Source organism: Odocoileus virginianus, chromosome 2, assembly GCF_023699985.2.
Source record: "Odocoileus virginianus isolate 20LAN1187 ecotype Illinois chromosome 2, Ovbor_1.2, whole genome shotgun sequence".
In the NCBI taxonomy this organism is placed as follows: Eukaryota; Metazoa; Chordata; class Mammalia; order Artiodactyla; family Cervidae; genus Odocoileus; species Odocoileus virginianus.
Window position 1 is genome coordinate 21,063,872 of NC_069675.1, and position 13,859 is coordinate 21,077,730.

Here is a 13,859-nt window from a genome sequence, read left to right on the forward strand (position 1 = left end):
CTTTATTACTTGAGCATCTTGACCCAACTTTCTTTTTAATCGTGTTTCTTCATTTGTTTTCTACAAATTTTAGTGTCTTCTACTCTCTGGCATCTTTAGATTGGAGCAAATGGTTCCTTCAGGTCATTCTTCTGACATTTTTAGCCCCTTTATATTTCCTAAGTAGTTTGCTTACTCCATAATAATCTGATAAACCAGTTCCCAAGAAGTCTGTTTTCAGAGAGTGGAAAATTGATATCACTTTATAGTGATATGTTCTGGTAGTTCTACTGGCTCATTTCCCATTTCCCCCCAAGCTTTTAGAAAATGCATTTACATAAATATTCTTCAGTTCTGTGTTATTCATATTGATTTCACAGGCTGTGATTGATTATTTCAAATCCTATTCCTTTTAGTTGAAGGACAGTCAAGATCCTCTTGCAATTCTTCTTTTTGTATTCAGGAAACTCACCATTTAATAAATATAATAACAACCATAAATGCTTGGATACAGAGACACAGAGATAAATAAAAGATTGTCCATCCCTCAAGGAACTCATAATAAGTAAACTGTCCCTTTCTTAGTTCTTTAAAAGATATTCATATCCTTTTATTTTTATAATCATTAAACTTGGCTTCTTACATAAATGAGTATATAGTCGTACATCCTTGGAATAATTTTCATCATCAGGATTATCCTAAGGCTTATATCAAGGTGAAAAAAATTTAGATGGTTCCCCAAAGAAGTGGTTTGGGTATAATTTGCTTAGTGTTTGCATTTGCTTATTTTGAAAAGACTTCTTGTTTCCAGTTAAAATACTAAGGCTATAAGTGAGACCAGACATCTTGCTTCATGTTTGGCTGCCATAATTGATACAGATTGCTTGTTCCAGAAACATATAGCCTGAAGTGAGTCAACAGTTAAATGGAACAGAAAAGAGCGGGGGAAAGTCTTAAGAAATCTTCTAAGACAGTAATAGCCCTCATCTGGAATTTTCCTTTCCTCTGCAAGAGCTTTTGCAGTTAGAGTGCAATGTGACCAGACAGAGCTCCCGTCTGCATGTTGTGAGCTGACGGTTACTCCAAGTCTGCCCCCTGCTCGACTATTTCCCTTACTGGTCTTCGAGTTAGGGCATGGAAGACCCCCTGTCAAAGTAGAAATGTTTAAACACAGAATTTTACTATTGCAAGGAATCTTACAGATGAGTATACCACAGAGATTCACAAATCTTCAAGTGTGAGAATCCCTTTGCAACCTCAGCATTGTTGGATTCCCATTCAGTAGGACTTAAACTTGTAATATCCATGGATTGAGAAGATGTATAATGACAGTATGCCACTATGAATTCAATAATCATTTGCCTGAATTTAAATTTGTTAATCAGAACAGCAATTACATATATTTGAAACAGATAGCTACACCTGGATGAATGAGACATATTGTTTATTTCAACTATAGCCTACTAGGTGTACACATGGATTTGGAGATGCCATGAATTTAGAAGCCACCAGGGATCTGCACCTTGGAAATCATTGGTCTAATCTAGTCTCCTGTTTTAACAGATGAAGATAAATGTGGTTTATGGGTATTAAGTGACTTTCCAAGGATATAGATAGTTAATGGCAGAGTCCAGTTCATTGGCACCTTTTCCACTGTGACTCAACTATCTTAAACTTACCTGAGATTGTTATTCATCCAGGTCAACAGAGAAAGGTGTAATAAATGAACTAGCTCAGAGGAAACTATGATTGTGTACCACAAGCAGGAAAACATGCTCCTATATTTAACAATAATAAAACACCTTTCGGTTAATTAGACTGTTGTATACAGAATTTTTGCATAACTTGTACTACTTGACAATTGTATATTTCTTTAGGATTTCAAGGAAATAGAGGCCTGTGTTAGGTACTTTATGAACTATAGAGTAAATTTGAAAACTATGAAATTTCTGGCCACAAATAATAACTCCTCTCAAAAAAATGCAGAGGAAAAATGAAAAATCTTAAATATTATGGGTTTCTGGCAATGAACAGGCACAAAAGTCAGCAAGAATGGACATCCTCAACTTCTGCCAAGTCAGGAGGAGCAGTTCTGGCTGCTGAGTTGAGAAGAGAAATGAGAGAAATCACCAGCCAAATAGTGCGTTATAATATTGGCAGACATAGGAAAGGGAGTGTGTCAGAGATATTAAAAAGCCATTCAGTATTAGAATGACTCGATTCAGCTGGGGGAAGATGAAAAGAACAATTGATATTTCTTGGATATTTATTAGTGTTTAGATACAAAGGGAGTGTCAAGAGTAGCCAAGTCTTCAGTGCAAGGTCTCTTGACGTGATTGATACGAGGTAAAAAGATGCTGAACTGAGTGCTGTTCAAACCTGTGCTCTCCCTGTGACCCATTTCTGCCAGTACTGCGTTGCTTTAGAAGACTTATGGGGTTTACTAGACTAGCTTTAGGTCTTTTTTGGTCTGGATGACCCTTGGGAGTTTAGTTGATTGTGATTCCTGAGAACATTTGGGTCATTTGCAAGGTCCAGTCATATCTTTTGTGTGGCTATAATAATAATAATAAGGATTCATTCTGTTAGATCCTGGAGTAGGAAATGGGGAACCCACTCCAGTATTCTGGGCTGGAAAATTCCATGGGCAGAGGACCCTGGTGGGCTATAGTCTATGGGGTCACAAAGAGCTGGACATGACCGAGCATGCACAGTTAGATCCAGCTGTGTCTCAGGATGATCAAGGCTACTTAGCTAGATGGGATTGTTATTATCTATTGTCCATAGATAGAGACATCTATTTTATGAGCAGTGTTTTCCATCTGCATTCCAACTAAATGATTCAAAACTATATTTCAGGGATTTCCCTAGTGGTCCAGTGGCTACAGCTCCAGTAGCAGGGAGCCTCGGTTCAATCCCTGGTTAGGGAACTAGAGTCCACAGACAACTAAGTTCGTATGCCACAACTAAAGATCCTGCATGCCATAACTAAGACATGGCACAGCCAAATAAATAAATAAATACTTTTTAAAAATATGAGTTTCACAATCAATCTTAGGGAAGATAGTGCTGGACATGAGCAAATCCATTCTCACCACCAGAAACTGTAACTCCACCTGGATTGTCTTTGGGAAACATCCCATCTGAGTCTTAGAGAAGCACAAGGTAGATATAACTAGTGTTGACAGGAAAGCTGTATAAACAGATCATGATTAATTCTGTAGCCCCTACAGCTGAATGTAATAAAACTGCTGTCCAGGGAGTGTTGCTTTGCCTTCGTGTTTTCTACCTTCTCATTCCCAAGACTCTAGGTGTCAGAAGGAAGGAATGGTCTTTGTCACAGAGCGGAATCCTTCCTCTTCTTAGGAACTCTCCTGTTAGAACTGCAGTGCTGGCAGCGATCCTGAGAAGGGCTCTGCAAAGTGGGCTGGTTAGCAGGAGCATTTTCACTGCAGGCAGATTCCGTTGCCTTGGTGAAGTCCCCACGTATCTGAAGAGTGGCTCATGTGCTTCCAGCTGGGGATCACTTGTGTTCACCCAGGAACCCACAAGAAACCTGGGAGACTGGCAAGCAGGTGCTGGGTGAACCAGGAACCTTGAAGAATCAGTCAACAAAATAGATCATATTATTCACTATAATGCCAGAAGGACTAATTCTTGGAGGAAAAGCAGTCAGAGAAGCATTTTCAGTATCAGTGGCCTAGGCCAGTAAAAGCAAGTTGAGGAGGAGGGAAAGGGAAGAACAGAACGAAGCAGTGAGGGGGTGAGCGGGGCTGAGTGGGGTGTGAGATTCTTAGCACTTGCCTTGGGTGGAGAGAGTTGTCTAAGAAAGGTTTTAAAGATGTAGCCTTTATGATATGCTTGTAAAAACTTTCACTCTGCTTCTTCATGGGAATCACAGTAGACATCTACATTCTTCTCTTTCTATCTGGGCATTAGGGCCCACCTTTGCCTATTGAGCCATTAAAGTTTGGCTGGTCCAAACTGACAATGCAGCAAGTGTAGCGCACACAGGGGATTTTGACGACTTAGTGTAGGAAAAAGAATGTGATATACCTATTTTGTTGACAATTTTTTATATTGAATACTCATTGAAATGATAATATTTTAATATATTGGGTTAAAGTACATCTCCAACATTAATTTTACCTGTTTCTTTTTGCTTTTAAATAGTGTCTATTAGAACTTTTAAAACATAATGTGACTTGTTACCCTACATGATTCTTCAAAGCTACTGGAGTTAGATTTGTGTTTATTTTGGGTTGGTATTGGTGGTCCTGCAGGGTTGTCCAAGCAAACTCTCACACCCATGTCTGTTGAAGAGAGGGTCAGACTGGATGTATCTCAGGCTCCAAAAGAGCATTTGTTAGTAGTCTTTGGTAAGAACGTCGGTGTGCTGAGACCTGCAGACATTTGGAAAGATTCAGGGAAATATCTGGGAGAAATGGGGCTTGACTTAAATATATCAAAAGGAGACCAAATTTTCCTATAAGAATACAACTGGTTTAAAGGAGTAAGCTCAGAGAGCAAGGATGGGAAATAGCAGGGGTGGGAAAGAGGGTGCAGCCTTCTCTGAGAATGTGTCATGCCTCAGTAAGAATGCGTGGGAGGGAGGGGAGGGAGGAGGAGGAGGAGAAAGGATGGAGGGGGTTGGAGGAGAAGGAAGGAAATAGAACTGAATTGAGAAAAATACCCAGGCAAGGCTAGACATGGTTCATGTGATTCCTAATAGATCTTGTGAGTTTGAAACACCTTGAGAAATGACCATTCCTTGGAGCAGAAATCCTGTGTGAAACCGCCATGAGTAAAGAAAAGCAGGTTTCCTGAGTGTTCAGTAGTAGCAGTCCTGAGTCTGTTTATTTGCGAAATGGCTTTGAAGCTGCCCTAATTCTTTGTTAAGACAAAACTAGGGAAAAAGCAATATTGCATAAGTGATGAGGTGAAAGAGCTCCTGGGGTCCTCAAAGTCTTGAGTGCTTCCCCGGGATGCTGCTTTTAGCATCCTCTACAGGACGGCCAGGAGTGCCTGCCTGCACCCCTGACATGGCTTGGTGTTATTCTGTGAAGTGAAGTGAAGTCGCTCAGTCGTGTCCAACTCTTTGCGACCCCATGGACTGTAGCCTACCAGGCTCCTCTGTCCATGGGATTTTCCAGGCAAGAATACTGGAGTGGGTTGCCATTTCCTTCTGTAGCAGTGTATATAACTCAACTATTTGGAGCATGATCAGACCCTTCAAGTAACCAGAATAGCATCCTTCATTTCACTTTATAGTCAGCAAAGACACTCATTCCAAAGAATCAGTAGAAACACATAAAACCCTTCAACAGAGTTCAGACTGTGCTCTGGGTCTGAACAAATTCAGTCCAATTTCTTATCCCATAACTCCTGTGTCTATGGAGCCAGGCAATGAAAATGAATGCTCTAAATAATGACTAGAAGCACTGTAAAAGTCTGAAATGCCTCACAAATCATCAAAGAAAGATTAAATTATGTCCCGAACTTAGCAAAGCCAAAAGTGAACTAATAATGTATTTTAGAAGCAGTTGCTCTGAAAGCTGAAACTGAAAACGTGGCGATGTTTAACTCCAATTTAGTGAGAATATCTAAGTAATTAAAAGGTCCCACTCTTAAAACTTTCCAGTTGACTGAGGGTTCTTTTGTACATTAGAAATAGGTATGAGAAGCTTTTATGGGTTTCTTTGAGGCAGAAGTGTTAACACTAACACAGCCTGGTGGATTACCTGCTTTGGTTTTACCTAGAACTAGTTGGAAATGCAAATTCTCAGAGCCCACCCCAGAATCTGCTGGTTAGCAGCATCCCTAGGGGATTCTAGGCACACTGAAGTTTGAGAAGCGTTGGACTAGGGGACTAGTCTGTTTCTTGGAAAGTAAGGAGTACCTTTTCCATGAACAGGGCCTCTGGAGACCACAACTAATGCTTATTTTATGTTCTAGTTTCCATGCTAAGAACTTTACATGAGTTAGCTCATTTTAATCCTTCAGCAGTCCTAAGGAAGCTGCGTAAGAATTAATCCCAACCCTCTTTCACTGTAGGTGGAAGTGCAAGCTAGTACAGCCTCTATGGAGAACAGTGTGGAGATTCTTTAAAAAACTGGAAATAAAACTGCTTACTGCTGAGCATACATACCGAGGAAACCAGAATTGAAAGAGACACATGTACCCTAATGTTCATTGCAGTACTGTTTACAATAGCTAGGACATGGAAGCAACCTAGATGTCCACTGGCAGATGAATGGATAAGGAAGTTATGGTACATATACACAATGGAATATTACTCAGCTATAAAAAAGAATGCAGTTCTAATGCTGTGAATGAAACTGGAGCCTATTATACAGTGTGAAGTAAGTCAGAAAGAGAAATACCAGTAGAGGATATTAACACATATATATGGAATTTAGAAGGACAGTAATGACCACGCTATATGCCAGACAATAAAAGACACACAGATGTAAAGAACATGCTTTTGGACTATGTGGGAGAAGGCGAGGGTGGGATGATTTGAGAGAACAGCACTGAAACATGTATATTACCATCTGTGAAATAGATGACCAGTGCAAATTCAATGCACAAAGCAGGACATTCAGTGCCGGTGCTCTGGGACAACCCAGAGGGAGGGGGTGAGGTGGGAGCGGGGCTCAGGATAGGGGGACACATGTGCACCTGTGTCAGATTCATTTCGATGTGTGCAAAAAACCACCACATATTGTAAAGTAATTATCTCCAATTAAAATTAATTAATTTCAAAAACTAATCTCATTTTACAGATAGGGAGACTGAGCTATAAACTCATTAAGCAATTTGCCCAAATCTACTTGCTGGTGTCCTAAGAAGAGCCAGGATTCACATCTAGGCTGCCACTCACTGGCAGGACATGATTTGGTCTTTCTCACTTGGGTTTTGAGCCACCTGCAAGATGGGCAGACAGAGTTCTCTGGGTCCTACCCCCATGAGTGTGCCTTGTCCTTTCTAAAAACCTGGAATTTCCCGCTTGAAAGTCTCACAGAATCTCGATGGTGGAATGACTTCTCCAAATCTCAGAGTTAAGTGTATAATCCTGGGTGGAGTGCAGACTTTTTGACCTTTCATGTCACGTTACAATTTGAAAGGAAAAAACTGAGAAAATTGGTCTGAAATACCATCTTTCAGGGATCAGTTCAGTTCAGTCACTCAGTCGTGTCCAACTCTTTCCGATCCCATGAATCGCAGCACACCAGGCCTCCCTGTACATCACCAACTCCTGGAGTCTACCCAAACCCATGTCGATCGAGGCAGTGATGCCATCCAGCCATCTCATCCTCTGTCTTCCCCTTCTCCTCCTGCCCCCAATCCTTCCCAGCATTAGGGTCTTTTCCAATGAGTCAACTCTTTGCATGAGGTGGCCAAAGTATTGGAGTTTCAGCTTCAACATCAGTCCTTCCAACAAACACCCAGGACTGATCTCCTTCAGGACGGACTGGTTGGATCTCCTAGCAGACTCTCAAGAGTCTTCTCCAACACCACAGTTCAAAAGCATCAATTCTTCAGCGCTCAGCTTTCGTCACCATCCAACTCTCACATCCATACATGACTGGAAAAACCATAGCCTTGACTAGACGGACCTTTGTTGGCAAAGTAATCTGCTTTTAAATATGCTATCCAGGTTGATCATAACTTTCCTTCCAAGGAGTAAGTGTCTTTTAATTTCATGGCTGCAGTCACCATCTGCAGTGATTTTGGAGCCCCCCAAAATAAAGTCAGCCACTGTTTCCTCATCTATTTGCCATGAAGTGATGGGACCAGATGCCATGATCTTAGTTTTCTGAATGTTGAGCTTTAAGCCAACTTTTTCACTCTCCTCTTTCACTTTCATCAAGAGGTTTTATAGTTCCTCTTCACTTTCTGCCATAAGGGTGGTGTCGTCTGCATATCTAAGGTTATTGATATTTCTCCCGGCAATCTTGATTCCAGCTTGTGCTTCTTCCAGCCCAGCGTTTCTCATGATGTACTTTGCATTCAGAGGTTTACTCTTTATGTGATTCAAGATTGTTCAACGAAAGGAGACTTGTTTGAATGTTAGGGAGAGGACACTCCTCCTTCCACACATCACAATCTTTTGAAGCTCACGTTCTGTTTCTCTATTCTCTTCCTTTCCTTCCTGCAGACAAGGCTCATTCTGCTACTCTTTTGCTTGTGAGTGAATGAAAATGGCCATCCCAGCCCTAATTGGACAGCATCCTTCAGTTTATTCCTCAGCAATCATGTGAGCACGGTATTGTGTCTGTTAGTTCTTATTCTCCATTCAGGGAATTCTAGTTATTTATTGATATGCACTTTTATCAGCCAACGTCAAGCTGTTATTAAAACAGGACCAGGAAGTCCACCCCTTTCAGGTAGGGTTGTGGGGGTGATTCTTAATAATGAAGTATGGACTAGGGAACTGTGCCCAAATATTCTACTACAATTTTCAAAAACAAAAATGAGGTCATACCTCTTATAATTATTTTTTAAACTGAATTTTTTGCCAACATATTAAATACTTCCCCACCTATAAATATTATCATACCTCCTCAGTTTTTGTGACAGTGTAATGTATCCATTGTATGTTTCTGGCTTAGTTTGTTTAATTATTTTCTGTTGCTGGGTTTTCTTTCCTCCAGGTACTTGCCAATATAGTCCGTGTTATAATGAATAATCTTGTCATAAATCTTTGTGCCCAGTCTTAGTTCTTTTTTTTTTTTTTAGGATAAATTTTTACAAAGAAAAAGTGCTAGCTTAAGAAATGTAGCCATTTTTAAGACTTTATAAATACATATTCCAATTACCTTCTGGAAAAGCCATCCCAGTTTGTACTCCTTTCAGCAAGGGAGTCAACCTTCTTACAACCTCACCAGTACTGAGGATTATTCTTTTTTATCTTTGCCAATTTGATAGGTAAAAAATGAGCTCATTCTTTTAATTTGTATTCTTGCTGAGGTGGAGCAATTTTTTCATATGTTCACTGGCCTTTTGTATTTCTGATATATCTTTTGAAAACCTCAACAGTGCTTTGCAGAGGAAGAAGATTTTGGCAGTTGTCTTTAAGTGTCTGCTTATTCCTTATTTTATAATGGTATCCTTTAGTTGATAACCCCAGCCTGAAAATAAACCAGCATTATATTATTAGGATAATATTATGTGAGTCTTAAAACAATATGTGAAGCTAAGCCTTTAGTTTGTTACACTGTCCTTTATGAAGCTGTTTTAGGAGTAGCACATCGATCTTCCAAGCTATGTGATAAAATACTTGAGACCAGAATACCCAGTTAAATGAAATGGTGGGGTTGGGGTGAAGTGAGAATGTGAAAGATGTCAAACTCACCTACTCTCAAGGCAGTTGGAGTTCTTAAAGGAAGAGAGTTTTTCATGCTGTCCTCATCTCTAAGGAGTGGGGAGGGACATCTGTATGGACAGTTGACTATTTCTTTTTAATCTGAAAAGAATGAAAATCTTTGGGCCCAAAGATTTTCCATGCTGTTTTATTTTCCCATGCTTTGGGCCCAAATCTCCTGTGAAAGTTGAAGTGTGGGTAAGGTTGAGTCTCCTCACAGTTACTTCCTGAGACTTTGAAATAATTCAGGATAGAAGACTCCCAGTAAGACTTCCCTGGTCCAGAGGTTGAGAATCTGCCTTGCAATGCAGGGGACGGGTTTGATCTTTGGGCTGAGGAGATACCGCATGCCACAGAGCAACTTAGCCCCGAGAGCCACAACTACTGAAGCCCATGTGCCCTAGAGCCTGTGCTCTGCAACAAGAAGAGCCGTTGCAATGAGAAGCCCGTGTGCCACCAACTAGAGAGTAGGCCCTGCTCTCTGCAACTAGAGAAATCCCACGCCTGGCAACCAAGACCCAGTATAGCCAAAATAAATAAATACGTTTTTGTTTTGTTTTTTTTTTAAAGAAGACTCCCAAGAGATCAGATTGTGGAGAGAGTAGGCTCTTTGAAAATCATAGGTCAAGACACTTTGAGGAATGCAGGATGGGAGAGTTTGGCTACACAGGTCAAACATGTCCTTCTGTATAGGCAGTAGCCTCTGGTTTGATTCAACAGAGTTTCCCAAGCTTACCTCATGATAATGATCACTTGATGTAGTTACTAAAAATAGACATTGCCAGGTCCACTGATTCAGACTTTTCAGTCTAGGGTCTGATGATTCTGCCCTCAGAGTAGTTTGGAAAACACAGGTTCAAAGGTTCTGCAGGAAGGTCCTTTATAGCAGAGCTTTTAGGATGTCCATTTAGCCTGTATAATACCTACCAATACAACTCCCTACCCCTTGGCAGGACCTTAGTATTCATGGTTGGGCTGTGTCATACCCATGTCCCTGGCCACAAAGGAAGCTGGGCTGTGCCAGTCAGATTTTCTCCCTGTAAATTACAAATGGCATTTAGAGGTAGTCAGTTGGTCTCTAGAACTGCAATGTGGAACCTCGAGAACATAGGACAGTTTCATTCTGCCATGTAGATAAAGAAACTGTTAAAATGGTCTTTAGGGAGACAGAAAAAAGAAACCCAGTTTTCCTCTTGGCTTGTGGTAGCTTGATTTGTTTTCAGTAACTTGTATCTCTCACTAAAACACTCTCATATAAAAAACATTCTCTATATGTAACTAAAACCTTTACTCTGACCATCAATTGAAGTTATTGAGTCTTTTATTGTAAGAATGAAAAGTCTTCTGGAAACATTAGAGTGATCAAAAATCCATAATTTAATATAAATTACCTTAACCAGATTACTGCAAACTCTGGGAATAGGAGCGTAATTTGTAGGGACAAGTGTGAGAAGTGGGCCATGAAGGTGGGGAGAGGCAAACCAGGTGAAAGGTCATAGCAATGGTTTTAGAGACAGAGAAGGGAGCACAGAGCCTGGATAAGGTCACTTCTATGTGGTGTTTACACATTTTCTCCTTGTGCTAGAGAGTGTGCAGGTATCTCCAGTCTAGGCTGATTTTAACGACCCCTGTGTATATCAGTCGGCATTTAGGATCTGTCAGTTTCAGTTTTTGTTGCTGTAAATAATACCTGGTTAGGATTCTTGAATTAAAGCTTAAAAACATTAGTAGGTTATTTGAAGACAACTCCATGTACTCAGAAGAGTTGATTTAGTGTTCATTCAGCTAGTCAACTCATTGCACAACTAGTTATGTTTATCTCTTGCTCATCATACAAGGGCAAGACAAAATTTTCCTACCTAACTCTCAGGGCTCTTCTGGGTGTCTTGATCCATTGTTCCCTTTTGTTCATGAGGGCTTATGAACTCCTTCAGGAAGTTGTCACGGTGTTCCATTATGATCACAATTTCTAGACTTTTCTACCAGGTCAGTAACTTGTTAGAAGCTCACCTTCAGTTTCCTGAAATACTCTTTTGCTTTCCAAACATTTGATCCTCATCAATTCTACTATCTCCTATTTTCCCCACTATTTTCCTATTTATTATTTTATGTGTATAGCTTGAAGGGGAGTTGAAGAGCAAAACATCTGACTTCCCGGGATCTCTTTAAGGTTCTTCATGTCCTTTAAAAAAAAAAAAAAAAGCCCCAACACTTGAAAAAAGGTGAAACCACTGAACTTTGAAGGTGTTGACAAAGCTTTCAGTATCGGAGGTATTCCTGCCTTTAACACTTTATTGCCACATCTTTGATTCATTTTATTGTTTTAAGGACTTCCCTTCCTTGCTAGGGGCTTCCCTTGTGGCTCAGCTGGTAAAGAATCCACCTGCAATGAGGGAGACCTGGGTTCGATCCCTGAGTTGAGATCTGGAGAAGGGAAAGGCTACCCACTCCAGTATTCTGGCCTGGAGAATTCCATGGACTGTATAGTCCTTGGGGTTGCAAAGAGGCAGACACGACTGAGCGACTTTCACTTTCACTCACTTTTCTTGCTAAGGAGGTAATTTTGGGTTTCACTCTATGTTCCCCAGAAAACAACAAATGTGAGCTCAATCTTAATTGTTTGATGGAATTGTAATTTTCTCTGATGGTCTGGGCAACACATTTTGAAAAGGAGTATCTGAGGGCTGGTCCTGGAAGTCCAATTCTAGGTACCTGGCTGAGTTCACAAGGAAAACATTGCAAGGAGGGCACATCTGATTTCTGGAAGCAAAAGGGACCCTGAGGCTACTTTCCACCTGAGAATGGCTGGCTGTGGCTCCCTGATGCTGGCTCTTCAGCTGTGGGCAGGAAAGGCTTATGAGAATGAAGCTTAGAGAATTTGTGCTTTCTTGAGAGTTTTTTTAAAAATTAAAAAAAATTGTTTTAATTAAAGTATAGTTGATTTACAATATTGTCTTAGCTTCTGGGGTACAGCAAGGTGATTCAGAGATAAATATATATAATCTTGGTGGCTCAGATGGTAAAGCGTCTGCCTATAATGCGGGAGACCTGGATTCGATCCCTGGGTCGGGAAGATCCCCTGGAGAAGGAAATGGCAACCCACTCCATTACTCTTGCCTGGAAAATTCCATGGATGGAGGAGCCTGGTAGGCTACAGTCCATGGGGTCACAAAGAATTGGACATGACTGAGCAACTTCACTACTCTCTCTCTCTATATATGTACACACATATATATATACTACTGCATACATACTACTCTCTCTCTCTATATATATATATTTACACATGCATATATATATGTTCTTTCTCAGATTCTTTTCCATTATAGGATATTGTAAGATATTGAATATATTTCCCTGTGCTCTATAGTAGGGCCTTGTTTATCTATTTTTATATACAGTACTGTGTATCTGTTAATCCCAAACTCCTAATCTTTCCCTCCTTGCCCCTTTAGGTAACCATAAGCTTGCTTTCTGTGTCTGTGAGTCTGTTTCTGTTTTATAAATAAGTTCATTTGTATCTTTTTTAAATTCCACATATAAGTGATATCATATGACATTTGTTGTCACACCTTCTCAATGGGAAGGTGTAAAAATATGGAGATTTCTGTGTGCAATAAATTTTTATTAACTCTTATGTGCGTTTTCAGGGTAGTTGTTAATGTTAACTCCCAACTCTCACCGTGCAGGATTTTTCTTGTTTATAGCTGGGCAAACAGAAGCATCAAGAGCAACAATGACTGGTCTGAGATCATCAAGTTAATGAAATAGGCAGAACTTATAAACTGATTATCCCTTACTACAGCCCTTGCCCAGCCAATCACCCTCACACTTAAGTGTTCCCTAACAGCTGCTATCCACAGCTCCTTAGGAAAAGGGAAATTCAAATGCAGATGAAGGAAAAGGAAATTGTTTCAGTCCAGTGTTCTCTTAACATTTAATTCAAACTTGTGCTGTTGGACTAGCCGTCCCCTTGTGATTTTAATAGTCACAATTAAATCAAGTCTAAAGAGAAAAGTATATGTACAGTAAACTAACGCTAATGCATTTTCAGGGTAGGGGGGACACTGCTGACTCAAGCGAAATATACATTTATTTTAGCCACATGAAGTGTAGTGACTGCTGTTTGTTTCTTTCTGTTCACTCAGGGATTAAATTGAGTTTAAGCAGCCTGGAACAGTTTGATGTCTCTTCCTCTCAGCCGTGGAAAGTGCCAGGTGTCTTACCTCTAGAATCTGACATTCAATGGAGGAGAATAACAATCCACAACTGAGATCTTTCGGCTCTTTTTAGGCCCATCTATAGACTGATTTGGCCTTCCCAGGTGGTGCTAGTGGTAAAGAACCTGCCTGCCAGTGCAGGAGATGCCTGAGACCAGGGTTTGATCCCTGGTTCAGGACAATCCCCTGGAGGCGGGCATGGCAGGCAATCCACTCCAGTATTCTTGCCTAGAGAATCCTATGGACAGAGGAGCCTGGTGGGCTACAATCCATGAGGTCGCAAAGAGTAGAAC

At 40.5% G+C, this 13,859-nt stretch overlaps 1 protein-coding gene across 2 annotated transcripts in view; it reads left to right on the top strand.

Moving 5' to 3' along the window:
- Positions 1–13,859, top strand: part of TMEM178A (transmembrane protein 178A) — a 116,117-nt gene that overhangs the window by 13,052 nt on the left and 89,206 nt on the right. The window contains exon 3 of one of the 2 annotated variants that reach the window (XM_020913688.2): positions 8,141–8,239. The exons of the other annotated variant lie outside the window; for it this stretch is intronic. The gene's annotated coding sequence lies outside the window, so the exon portion shown is untranslated. The remainder of the gene's footprint in view (positions 1–8,140; positions 8,240–13,859) is intronic. 2 annotated transcript variants of the gene reach the window in all.